This window comes from Meles meles, chromosome 6 (genome assembly GCF_922984935.1).
Source record: "Meles meles chromosome 6, mMelMel3.1 paternal haplotype, whole genome shotgun sequence".
Classification (NCBI taxonomy): Eukaryota; Metazoa; Chordata; class Mammalia; order Carnivora; family Mustelidae; genus Meles; species Meles meles.
The window spans coordinates 24,694,220-24,706,321 of record NC_060071.1 but is presented as its reverse complement, the minus strand read 5'-3'; the positions used below and the strand labels follow the sequence as shown (position 1 = coordinate 24,706,321).

General features: G+C 67.6%; 7 non-coding genes across 7 annotated transcripts; all 7 read right to left on the bottom strand.

The window, feature by feature from the left end:
* Nucleotides 1-350: 350 nt before the first annotated feature.
* LOC123944957 lies at nt 351-431 on the bottom strand. Its single transcript, XR_006818882.1, has one exon. It is a non-coding gene; the product is annotated as a small nucleolar RNA SNORD115 (small nucleolar RNA).
* Nucleotides 432-2,031: 1,600 nt separating this feature from the next.
* On the bottom strand, nt 2,032-2,112 carry LOC123945524. The gene has a single exon (XR_006819346.1). It is a non-coding gene; the product is annotated as a small nucleolar RNA SNORD115 (small nucleolar RNA).
* Nucleotides 2,113-3,696: 1,584 nt separating this feature from the next.
* LOC123944956 lies at nt 3,697-3,777 on the bottom strand. The gene has a single exon (XR_006818881.1). It is a non-coding gene; the product is annotated as a small nucleolar RNA SNORD115 (small nucleolar RNA).
* Nucleotides 3,778-5,377: 1,600 nt separating this feature from the next.
* Nucleotides 5,378-5,458, bottom strand: LOC123945523. The gene has a single exon (XR_006819345.1). It is a non-coding gene; the product is annotated as a small nucleolar RNA SNORD115 (small nucleolar RNA).
* Nucleotides 5,459-7,042: 1,584 nt separating this feature from the next.
* On the bottom strand, nt 7,043-7,123 carry LOC123945673. The gene has a single exon (XR_006819490.1). It is a non-coding gene; the product is annotated as a small nucleolar RNA SNORD115 (small nucleolar RNA).
* A 1,600-nt stretch (nt 7,124-8,723) lies between these two features.
* LOC123945522 lies at nt 8,724-8,804 on the bottom strand. Its single transcript, XR_006819344.1, has one exon. It is a non-coding gene; the product is annotated as a small nucleolar RNA SNORD115 (small nucleolar RNA).
* A 1,584-nt stretch (nt 8,805-10,388) lies between these two features.
* LOC123945672 lies at nt 10,389-10,469 on the bottom strand. Its single transcript, XR_006819489.1, has one exon. It is a non-coding gene; the product is annotated as a small nucleolar RNA SNORD115 (small nucleolar RNA).
* Nucleotides 10,470-12,102: the final 1,633 nt, after the last annotated feature.

Genomic DNA, 12,102 nt, shown 5'->3' with positions numbered 1-12,102 from the left:
TCCGCGGACAATGCCCATGGCGCCTGGCATCTCCCTGCAGGCCCAGAGTCTTCCACTCACCTCTCTTGGGTCACGCCGCACCAAGTTCCGGCCCCCGAGGCCCGCTGAAAGACACAAGGGGCAACGGTCTCCTAAGCAATGGCACCGAGGGAGCTGTCCTGCGAGGTGGATTGGGTCCGGAGGCCGGGCGGAACGCCTCACGACCTCGAGCGGACCCCTGACGGGCACAGACAGGCCAGGGCCAGCACGGGGAGCCCCGAGGGTACGATGGCCTCACGCCCACAACTGCGGCGCACCTCCAGGGTCCCCAGGGTCTGGGGGAGGCTGATCCCGGCACAGACGCCTGTCTTGGGCCTCAGCGTAATCCTATTGAGCATGATTTTTAGGTCATCATCGCTCTTCGAGACCACTTGAGTTCTCATCACTGACCCAAGCAAGCTGGTGGCGATGCGTGCGGCCTCGGGGCACCCCGAAGCTGCTTACCGGGGCTGCATTCCGCACCGCGTCCATGCCCCCGGGTCCTGAGACGTGAGACCTCTGGGCAGGGCGGGGCCAAGCAAGACGTGCTCATCTGGGCGAGCTTCTCGATTGTGGATGGGTTTCTAAGGAGAGACGGAGAGACCAGCTGTCCAAACGTCCTGGTCTGAAGCGCCTGCCGTGCGGCCCAGGGCCCCCTTTCCCGGAGTCCTGGCCACTGGGGGCCCGGCAGAGTTCGGAGCCAAGCATGGCAGGTGTCCGCCAGGAAGGAGCCGGGCCCAAGGGCCCGGCTGCCCTTTCCGGGGCATCCCAAAGCAATGGAGACCGTGGTCCCTGTGGGAGCCCAGCCTTCTGGAGAACGGCCCCTGACCATGGCATGGACCACAGGGCTTTGGCCGGGTCCCCGCTGTCTCCCGGAGTGGCGAGCCAAGAGCGGCGGCCCGGGAGGTTTGGCCAGGACGCCGCCCACCCTCTCCTGGAGCCACCTGGGAGCCAAGGACCTGAGCCCCTGCCCGGGAAGCCAAAGGTTGCCGGGGCCCAGGGCTCCCCCACGGCCGAGCGGGGAAAGCCAGGTCACTCTCCACCACGGCAGCAAGGCACACCGCCCGCTGGCCGCTCTGGACGAGGGACCTGACTCGGCCCGTGCAGTGCCGCTTCACCACGACCCTATCCCGGGTGCTTGAGAGTCTCAGGTGAGAGGCTGAGCCCCAACGGCTGCTGTGGCCTGGGACGTGCAGTTTCTGCCCCCCCGCCCCAGTGGAACCGTGCCGTCTGGCCAGCTCAACGAATCCTCGTGGGCTCTTCGGAAGTGGCCTCCCGGGGCCCCAAACGCCTTGGTCGTCTGCAGGACGGGACAGGAGCTCGGGCCAGTGCAGCCCGCAGAAACCTGCCATGGGCCGGGCCTTGAGCAACAAGGTGTTGCTCAAGGGCACAGTGGCCTCCGAGACCACGGGTCTCACGTCCACTCCCTTTCTGGGCCCCCCGGACACGCCGCAATTGATCAGGAGGCCTCGGGTGCACCTGGGCCTTGGGCGGCCAGCCCGCGCTTTCCAGGCCTTGTCAGCCCCCCGGCCCACGTTTCGCGATCCCTGCCCCTGGGATGGCTCAGGGGCACACGCTCACGGGGACTTCGGTGCCGTCCGGACAATGAGGACCCGCATCCCCAGCCCAGGCCCAGCTGCGGAGTCCCTGCTGGGGTCCCCGCTTCCCGATGCCAGGCCAAGGGGTCTGGGGCCTCCCTCGGAGCCCAGAGGCTTCCGCTCACCTCTCCTGGTGGGAGACGCGCCAAGAACCTTGCCAGCCAGGCCCGCTGAAAGACACAAGGACACAAGGGTGGCTAAGCCCTGGCTCTCGGGCAGCTGTCCGGGGAAGAGGCCTGGGTCGGTAGACCAGCTGGAACGCCAGAACACCCCGTCGGCACCCGCAGGTGCACCGACGTCCGGGGGCCACAGCAGAGAGCCTCGAGAGGTGGTTCTCCTCCCGCGGCCACCTGCAGCGCACCCTCACTGCCCCGACGCTCTGGGGGAGGCTGACCCCGGCACGGTCCCCTGCCTTGGGCCTCAGCGTAATCCTATTGAGCGTGATTTTTAGGTCCTCATCGCTCTTCGAGACCATATGAGTTCTCATCATTGACCCAAGCACGCCCGAGGCGACGCGGGAGGTCCCCTACCACCCAGAAGCTGCTTACCGAGGCTGCTCTCAGGACAGCGCCATACCCCGGCTTCCTGAGGCATGGGACCTGGCGGCGGGGCTGGGCGATGCAAGACTTGGTGGTCAGGGCCAGATCCTCGCTTGGGGATGGGGGCCTAAGGAGGGAGGGGGAGGCCGGCCGTCGGAACGGCGTGCTCGCTGGCCCGTGCCATGCCGCCAAGAACTCTCCAGCCCGAAGCCCTGGCCGGTGCTGTCCAGGCGGGCGGCTGACCCACCCAGGGCTCGGGTCCGCGGGCAAGGGGCAGGACACAAGGGACCCGCTGCCCATCCCTGGCCTTCCCAAATCCACGGAGATCCGGGCCCCCGTGGGAGCCTCCCCTTGCTAGGAAAGGCCCCAGAGCATGGCCTGGAGCACAGGGATTTCCAGTGCTCCCCCGATGTCTGCCGGGGCCCCAAGCAAAGCGTGGCGCACCCGGATGTGAGGGCCCGAAGGACGCCTTCCCACACATGGGGACCGCGGTGGTCTAGGGACCCGGGCCCTGGCACTCGCAGCCAGCGGTGGCCCCCAGGCCCTGATCGCCCAGGGCGAAAAAGGGAATCGCGTCTCACCGTCTCCCACCAAGCAGCGCAAGGCAGGAGACCGCGGCCCGCCCTGCAGGAGGGTCCTGACTCTCCCCTTGTGGCGGCGCTTCCTCTGGGGGCCTCAGAGGACCGGCTCAGCCCCATGGCCTGCTGTGGCCCGGGGCTCGCCACTCTTCCCCTGGGCCAGGGAAACCTTGCTGACTCGGGAAATCCGAGGAAACATTCGAGGGCTGTACTTCAGCAGCCTCCCGTGCCCTGCTTACACTTGGGCGTCTGCTGCATTCTTCATGAGCTCTGCCCTCTCCAGCCCTCTCCAGAACCATCGGCTGGGGTGACTCGAGCGACAACCACTCGCTGAAGGGGACAGAGGGCCCTGACACCAAGGGACTCACGTCCGCTCTCTTCTCGGGCGCACAGGACACAGCTGGACGTACAAGGAGGCCTCAGGTCCATGTGGGACGACGGCGGCATGCCCCCAGCCCCCAGTCGTTGCCAGTGACCTGGCCCAACTTTCCCATTCCCTGCACGTGGGATTGCTGAAGGGCGGCTGTGCATGGGCAGGTCCACGCTGTGTGGGCCACCACAGCCCCCATCCCTAGCACAGTGCTGGAGCCGGGGCCCGTGCGGGGATCCGGGCTCCGCGGACAATGCCCATGGCGCCTGGCATCTCCCTGCAGGCCCAGAGTCTTCCACTCACCTCTCTTGGGTCACGCCGCACCAAGTTCCGGCCCCCGAGGCCCGCTGAAAGACACAAGGGGCAACGGTCTCCTAAGCAATGGCACCGAGGGAGCTGTCCTGCGAGGTGGATTGGGTCCGGAGGCCGGGCGGAACGCCTCACGACCTCGAGCGGACCCCTGACGGGCACAGACAGGCCAGGGCCAGCACGGGGAGCCCCGAGGGTACGATGGCCTCACGCCCACAACTGCGGCGCACCTCCAGGGTCCCCAGGGTCTGGGGGAGGCTGATCCCGGCACAGACGCCTGTCTTGGGCCTCAGCGTAATCCTATTGAGCATGATTTTTAGGTCATCATCGCTCTTCGAGACCACTTGAGTTCTCATCACTGACCCAAGCAAGCTGGTGGCGATGCGTGCGGCCTCGGGGCACCCCGAAGCTGCTTACCGGGGCTGCATTCCGCACCGCGTCCATGCCCCCGGGTCCTGAGACGTGAGACCTCTGGGCAGGGCGGGGCCAAGCAAGACGTGCTCATCTGGGCGAGCTTCTCGATTGTGGATGGGTTTCTAAGGAGAGACGGAGAGACCAGCTGTCCAAACGTCCTGGTCTGAAGCGCCTGCCGTGCGGCCCAGGGCCCCCTTTCCCGGAGTCCTGGCCACTGGGGGCCCGGCAGAGTTCGGAGCCAAGCATGGCAGGTGTCCGCCAGGAAGGAGCCGGGCCCAAGGGCCCGGCTGCCCTTTCCGGGGCATCCCAAAGCAATGGAGACCGTGGTCCCTGTGGGAGCCCAGCCTTCTGGAGAACGGCCCCTGACCATGGCATGGACCACAGGGCTTTGGCCGGGTCCCCGCTGTCTCCCGGAGTGGCGAGCCAAGAGCGGCGGCCCGGGAGGTTTGGCCAGGACGCCGCCCACCCTCTCCTGGAGCCACCTGGGAGCCAAGGACCTGAGCCCCTGCCCGGGAAGCCAAAGGTTGCCGGGGCCCAGGGCTCCCCCACGGCCGAGCGGGGAAAGCCAGGTCACTCTCCACCACGGCAGCAAGGCACACCGCCCGCTGGCCGCTCTGGACGAGGGACCTGACTCGGCCCGTGCAGTGCCGCTTCACCACGACCCTATCCCGGGTGCTTGAGAGTCTCAGGTGAGAGGCTGAGCCCCAACGGCTGCTGTGGCCTGGGACGTGCAGTTTCTGCCCCCCCGCCCCAGTGGAACCGTGCCGTCTGGCCAGCTCAACGAATCCTCGTGGGCTCTTCGGAAGTGGCCTCCCGGGGCCCCAAACGCCTTGGTCGTCTGCAGGACGGGACAGGAGCTCGGGCCAGTGCAGCCCGCAGAAACCTGCCATGGGCCGGGCCTTGAGCAACAAGGTGTTGCTCAAGGGCACAGTGGCCTCCGAGACCACGGGTCTCACGTCCACTCCCTTTCTGGGCCCCCCGGACACGCCGCAATTGATCAGGAGGCCTCGGGTGCACCTGGGCCTTGGGCGGCCAGCCCGCGCTTTCCAGGCCTTGTCAGCCCCCCGGCCCACGTTTCGCGATCCCTGCCCCTGGGATGGCTCAGGGGCACACGCTCACGGGGACTTCGGTGCCGTCCGGACAATGAGGACCCGCATCCCCAGCCCAGGCCCAGCTGCGGAGTCCCTGCTGGGGTCCCCGCTTCCCGATGCCAGGCCAAGGGGTCTGGGGCCTCCCTCGGAGCCCAGAGGCTTCCGCTCACCTCTCCTGGTGGGAGACGCGCCAAGAACCTTGCCAGCCAGGCCCGCTGAAAGACACAAGGACACAAGGGTGGCTAAGCCCTGGCTCTCGGGCAGCTGTCCGGGGAAGAGGCCTGGGTCGGTAGACCAGCTGGAACGCCAGAACACCCCGTCGGCACCCGCAGGTGCACCGACGTCCGGGGGCCACAGCAGAGAGCCTCGAGAGGTGGTTCTCCTCCCGCGGCCACCTGCAGCGCACCCTCACTGCCCCGACGCTCTGGGGGAGGCTGACCCCGGCACGGTCCCCTGCCTTGGGCCTCAGCGTAATCCTATTGAGCGTGATTTTTAGGTCCTCATCGCTCTTCGAGACCATATGAGTTCTCATCATTGACCCAAGCACGCCCGAGGCGACGCGGGAGGTCCCCTACCACCCAGAAGCTGCTTACCGAGGCTGCTCTCAGGACAGCGCCATACCCCGGCTTCCTGAGGCATGGGACCTGGCGGCGGGGCTGGGCGATGCAAGACTTGGTGGTCAGGGCCAGATCCTCGCTTGGGGATGGGGGCCTAAGGAGGGAGGGGGAGGCCGGCCGTCGGAACGGCGTGCTCGCTGGCCCGTGCCATGCCGCCAAGAACTCTCCAGCCCGAAGCCCTGGCCGGTGCTGTCCAGGCGGGCGGCTGACCCACCCAGGGCTCGGGTCCGCGGGCAAGGGGCAGGACACAAGGGACCCGCTGCCCATCCCTGGCCTTCCCAAATCCACGGAGATCCGGGCCCCCGTGGGAGCCTCCCCTTGCTAGGAAAGGCCCCAGAGCATGGCCTGGAGCACAGGGATTTCCAGTGCTCCCCCGATGTCTGCCGGGGCCCCAAGCAAAGCGTGGCGCACCCGGATGTGAGGGCCCGAAGGACGCCTTCCCACACATGGGGACCGCGGTGGTCTAGGGACCCGGGCCCTGGCACTCGCAGCCAGCGGTGGCCCCCAGGCCCTGATCGCCCAGGGCGAAAAAGGGAATCGCGTCTCACCGTCTCCCACCAAGCAGCGCAAGGCAGGAGACCGCGGCCCGCCCTGCAGGAGGGTCCTGACTCTCCCCTTGTGGCGGCGCTTCCTCTGGGGGCCTCAGAGGACCGGCTCAGCCCCATGGCCTGCTGTGGCCCGGGGCTCGCCACTCTTCCCCTGGGCCAGGGAAACCTTGCTGACTCGGGAAATCCGAGGAAACATTCGAGGGCTGTACTTCAGCAGCCTCCCGTGCCCTGCTTACACTTGGGCGTCTGCTGCATTCTTCATGAGCTCTGCCCTCTCCAGCCCTCTCCAGAACCATCGGCTGGGGTGACTCGAGCGACAACCACTCGCTGAAGGGGACAGAGGGCCCTGACACCAAGGGACTCACGTCCGCTCTCTTCTCGGGCGCACAGGACACAGCTGGACGTACAAGGAGGCCTCAGGTCCATGTGGGACGACGGCGGCATGCCCCCAGCCCCCAGTCGTTGCCAGTGACCTGGCCCAACTTTCCCATTCCCTGCACGTGGGATTGCTGAAGGGCGGCTGTGCATGGGCAGGTCCACGCTGTGTGGGCCACCACAGCCCCCATCCCTAGCACAGTGCTGGAGCCGGGGCCCGTGCGGGGATCCGGGCTCCGCGGACAATGCCCATGGCGCCTGGCATCTCCCTGCAGGCCCAGAGTCTTCCACTCACCTCTCTTGGGTCACGCCGCACCAAGTTCCGGCCCCCGAGGCCCGCTGAAAGACACAAGGGGCAACGGTCTCCTAAGCAATGGCACCGAGGGAGCTGTCCTGCGAGGTGGATTGGGTCCGGAGGCCGGGCGGAACGCCTCACGACCTCGAGCGGACCCCTGACGGGCACAGACAGGCCAGGGCCAGCACGGGGAGCCCCGAGGGTACGATGGCCTCACGCCCACAACTGCGGCGCACCTCCAGGGTCCCCAGGGTCTGGGGGAGGCTGATCCCGGCACAGACGCCTGTCTTGGGCCTCAGCGTAATCCTATTGAGCATGATTTTTAGGTCATCATCGCTCTTCGAGACCACTTGAGTTCTCATCACTGACCCAAGCAAGCTGGTGGCGATGCGTGCGGCCTCGGGGCACCCCGAAGCTGCTTACCGGGGCTGCATTCCGCACCGCGTCCATGCCCCCGGGTCCTGAGACGTGAGACCTCTGGGCAGGGCGGGGCCAAGCAAGACGTGCTCATCTGGGCGAGCTTCTCGATTGTGGATGGGTTTCTAAGGAGAGACGGAGAGACCAGCTGTCCAAACGTCCTGGTCTGAAGCGCCTGCCGTGCGGCCCAGGGCCCCCTTTCCCGGAGTCCTGGCCACTGGGGGCCCGGCAGAGTTCGGAGCCAAGCATGGCAGGTGTCCGCCAGGAAGGAGCCGGGCCCAAGGGCCCGGCTGCCCTTTCCGGGGCATCCCAAAGCAATGGAGACCGTGGTCCCTGTGGGAGCCCAGCCTTCTGGAGAACGGCCCCTGACCATGGCATGGACCACAGGGCTTTGGCCGGGTCCCCGCTGTCTCCCGGAGTGGCGAGCCAAGAGCGGCGGCCCGGGAGGTTTGGCCAGGACGCCGCCCACCCTCTCCTGGAGCCACCTGGGAGCCAAGGACCTGAGCCCCTGCCCGGGAAGCCAAAGGTTGCCGGGGCCCAGGGCTCCCCCACGGCCGAGCGGGGAAAGCCAGGTCACTCTCCACCACGGCAGCAAGGCACACCGCCCGCTGGCCGCTCTGGACGAGGGACCTGACTCGGCCCGTGCAGTGCCGCTTCACCACGACCCTATCCCGGGTGCTTGAGAGTCTCAGGTGAGAGGCTGAGCCCCAACGGCTGCTGTGGCCTGGGACGTGCAGTTTCTGCCCCCCCGCCCCAGTGGAACCGTGCCGTCTGGCCAGCTCAACGAATCCTCGTGGGCTCTTCGGAAGTGGCCTCCCGGGGCCCCAAACGCCTTGGTCGTCTGCAGGACGGGACAGGAGCTCGGGCCAGTGCAGCCCGCAGAAACCTGCCATGGGCCGGGCCTTGAGCAACAAGGTGTTGCTCAAGGGCACAGTGGCCTCCGAGACCACGGGTCTCACGTCCACTCCCTTTCTGGGCCCCCCGGACACGCCGCAATTGATCAGGAGGCCTCGGGTGCACCTGGGCCTTGGGCGGCCAGCCCGCGCTTTCCAGGCCTTGTCAGCCCCCCGGCCCACGTTTCGCGATCCCTGCCCCTGGGATGGCTCAGGGGCACACGCTCACGGGGACTTCGGTGCCGTCCGGACAATGAGGACCCGCATCCCCAGCCCAGGCCCAGCTGCGGAGTCCCTGCTGGGGTCCCCGCTTCCCGATGCCAGGCCAAGGGGTCTGGGGCCTCCCTCGGAGCCCAGAGGCTTCCGCTCACCTCTCCTGGTGGGAGACGCGCCAAGAACCTTGCCAGCCAGGCCCGCTGAAAGACACAAGGACACAAGGGTGGCTAAGCCCTGGCTCTCGGGCAGCTGTCCGGGGAAGAGGCCTGGGTCGGTAGACCAGCTGGAACGCCAGAACACCCCGTCGGCACCCGCAGGTGCACCGACGTCCGGGGGCCACAGCAGAGAGCCTCGAGAGGTGGTTCTCCTCCCGCGGCCACCTGCAGCGCACCCTCACTGCCCCGACGCTCTGGGGGAGGCTGACCCCGGCACGGTCCCCTGCCTTGGGCCTCAGCGTAATCCTATTGAGCGTGATTTTTAGGTCCTCATCGCTCTTCGAGACCATATGAGTTCTCATCATTGACCCAAGCACGCCCGAGGCGACGCGGGAGGTCCCCTACCACCCAGAAGCTGCTTACCGAGGCTGCTCTCAGGACAGCGCCATACCCCGGCTTCCTGAGGCATGGGACCTGGCGGCGGGGCTGGGCGATGCAAGACTTGGTGGTCAGGGCCAGATCCTCGCTTGGGGATGGGGGCCTAAGGAGGGAGGGGGAGGCCGGCCGTCGGAACGGCGTGCTCGCTGGCCCGTGCCATGCCGCCAAGAACTCTCCAGCCCGAAGCCCTGGCCGGTGCTGTCCAGGCGGGCGGCTGACCCACCCAGGGCTCGGGTCCGCGGGCAAGGGGCAGGACACAAGGGACCCGCTGCCCATCCCTGGCCTTCCCAAATCCACGGAGATCCGGGCCCCCGTGGGAGCCTCCCCTTGCTAGGAAAGGCCCCAGAGCATGGCCTGGAGCACAGGGATTTCCAGTGCTCCCCCGATGTCTGCCGGGGCCCCAAGCAAAGCGTGGCGCACCCGGATGTGAGGGCCCGAAGGACGCCTTCCCACACATGGGGACCGCGGTGGTCTAGGGACCCGGGCCCTGGCACTCGCAGCCAGCGGTGGCCCCCAGGCCCTGATCGCCCAGGGCGAAAAAGGGAATCGCGTCTCACCGTCTCCCACCAAGCAGCGCAAGGCAGGAGACCGCGGCCCGCCCTGCAGGAGGGTCCTGACTCTCCCCTTGTGGCGGCGCTTCCTCTGGGGGCCTCAGAGGACCGGCTCAGCCCCATGGCCTGCTGTGGCCCGGGGCTCGCCACTCTTCCCCTGGGCCAGGGAAACCTTGCTGACTCGGGAAATCCGAGGAAACATTCGAGGGCTGTACTTCAGCAGCCTCCCGTGCCCTGCTTACACTTGGGCGTCTGCTGCATTCTTCATGAGCTCTGCCCTCTCCAGCCCTCTCCAGAACCATCGGCTGGGGTGACTCGAGCGACAACCACTCGCTGAAGGGGACAGAGGGCCCTGACACCAAGGGACTCACGTCCGCTCTCTTCTCGGGCGCACAGGACACAGCTGGACGTACAAGGAGGCCTCAGGTCCATGTGGGACGACGGCGGCATGCCCCCAGCCCCCAGTCGTTGCCAGTGACCTGGCCCAACTTTCCCATTCCCTGCACGTGGGATTGCTGAAGGGCGGCTGTGCATGGGCAGGTCCACGCTGTGTGGGCCACCACAGCCCCCATCCCTAGCACAGTGCTGGAGCCGGGGCCCGTGCGGGGATCCGGGCTCCGCGGACAATGCCCATGGCGCCTGGCATCTCCCTGCAGGCCCAGAGTCTTCCACTCACCTCTCTTGGGTCACGCCGCACCAAGTTCCGGCCCCCGAGGCCCGCTGAAAGACACAAGGGGCAACGGTCTCCTAAGCAATGGCACCGAGGGAGCTGTCCTGCGAGGTGGATTGGGTCCGGAGGCCGGGCGGAACGCCTCACGACCTCGAGCGGACCCCTGACGGGCACAGACAGGCCAGGGCCAGCACGGGGAGCCCCGAGGGTACGATGGCCTCACGCCCACAACTGCGGCGCACCTCCAGGGTCCCCAGGGTCTGGGGGAGGCTGATCCCGGCACAGACGCCTGTCTTGGGCCTCAGCGTAATCCTATTGAGCATGATTTTTAGGTCATCATCGCTCTTCGAGACCACTTGAGTTCTCATCACTGACCCAAGCAAGCTGGTGGCGATGCGTGCGGCCTCGGGGCACCCCGAAGCTGCTTACCGGGGCTGCATTCCGCACCGCGTCCATGCCCCCGGGTCCTGAGACGTGAGACCTCTGGGCAGGGCGGGGCCAAGCAAGACGTGCTCATCTGGGCGAGCTTCTCGATTGTGGATGGGTTTCTAAGGAGAGACGGAGAGACCAGCTGTCCAAACGTCCTGGTCTGAAGCGCCTGCCGTGCGGCCCAGGGCCCCCTTTCCCGGAGTCCTGGCCACTGGGGGCCCGGCAGAGTTCGGAGCCAAGCATGGCAGGTGTCCGCCAGGAAGGAGCCGGGCCCAAGGGCCCGGCTGCCCTTTCCGGGGCATCCCAAAGCAATGGAGACCGTGGTCCCTGTGGGAGCCCAGCCTTCTGGAGAACGGCCCCTGACCATGGCATGGACCACAGGGCTTTGGCCGGGTCCCCGCTGTCTCCCGGAGTGGCGAGCCAAGAGCGGCGGCCCGGGAGGTTTGGCCAGGACGCCGCCCACCCTCTCCTGGAGCCACCTGGGAGCCAAGGACCTGAGCCCCTGCCCGGGAAGCCAAAGGTTGCCGGGGCCCAGGGCTCCCCCACGGCCGAGCGGGGAAAGCCAGGTCACTCTCCACCACGGCAGCAAGGCACACCGCCCGCTGGCCGCTCTGGACGAGGGACCTGACTCGGCCCGTGCAGTGCCGCTTCACCACGACCCTATCCCGGGTGCTTGAGAGTCTCAGGTGAGAGGCTGAGCCCCAACGGCTGCTGTGGCCTGGGACGTGCAGTTTCTGCCCCCCCGCCCCAGTGGAACCGTGCCGTCTGGCCAGCTCAACGAATCCTCGTGGGCTCTTCGGAAGTGGCCTCCCGGGGCCCCAAACGCCTTGGTCGTCTGCAGGACGGGACAGGAGCTCGGGCCAGTGCAGCCCGCAGAAACCTGCCATGGGCCGGGCCTTGAGCAACAAGGTGTTGCTCAAGGGCACAGTGGCCTCCGAGACCACGGGTCTCACGTCCACTCCCTTTCTGGGCCCCCCGGACACGCCGCAATTGATCAGGAGGCCTCGGGTGCACCTGGGCCTTGGGCGGCCAGCCCGCGCTTTCCAGGCCTTGTCAGCCCCCCGGCCCACGTTTCGCGATCCCTGCCCCTGGGATGGCTCAGGGGCACACGCTCACGGGGACTTCGGTGCCGTCCGGACAATGAGGACCCGCATCCCCAGCCCAGGCCCAGCTGCGGAGTCCCTGCTGGGGTCCCCGCTTCCCGATGCCAGGCCAAGGGGTCTGGGGCCTCCCTCGGAGCCCAGAGGCTTCCGCTCACCTCTCCTGGTGGGAGACGCGCCAAGAACCTTGCCAGCCAGGCCCGCTGAAAGACACAAGGACACAAGGGTGGCTAAGCCCTGGCTCTCGGGCAGCTGTCCGGGGAAGAGGCCTGGGTCGGTAGACCAGCTGGAACGCCAGAACACCCCGTCGGCACCCGCAGGTGCACCGACGTCCGGGGGCCACAGCAGAGAGCCTCGAGAGGTGGTTCTCCTCCCGCGGCCACCTGCAGCGCACCCTCACTGCCCCGACGCTCTGGGGGAGGCTGACCCCGGCACGGTCCCCTGCCTTGGGCCTCAGCGTAATCCTATTGAGCGTGATTTT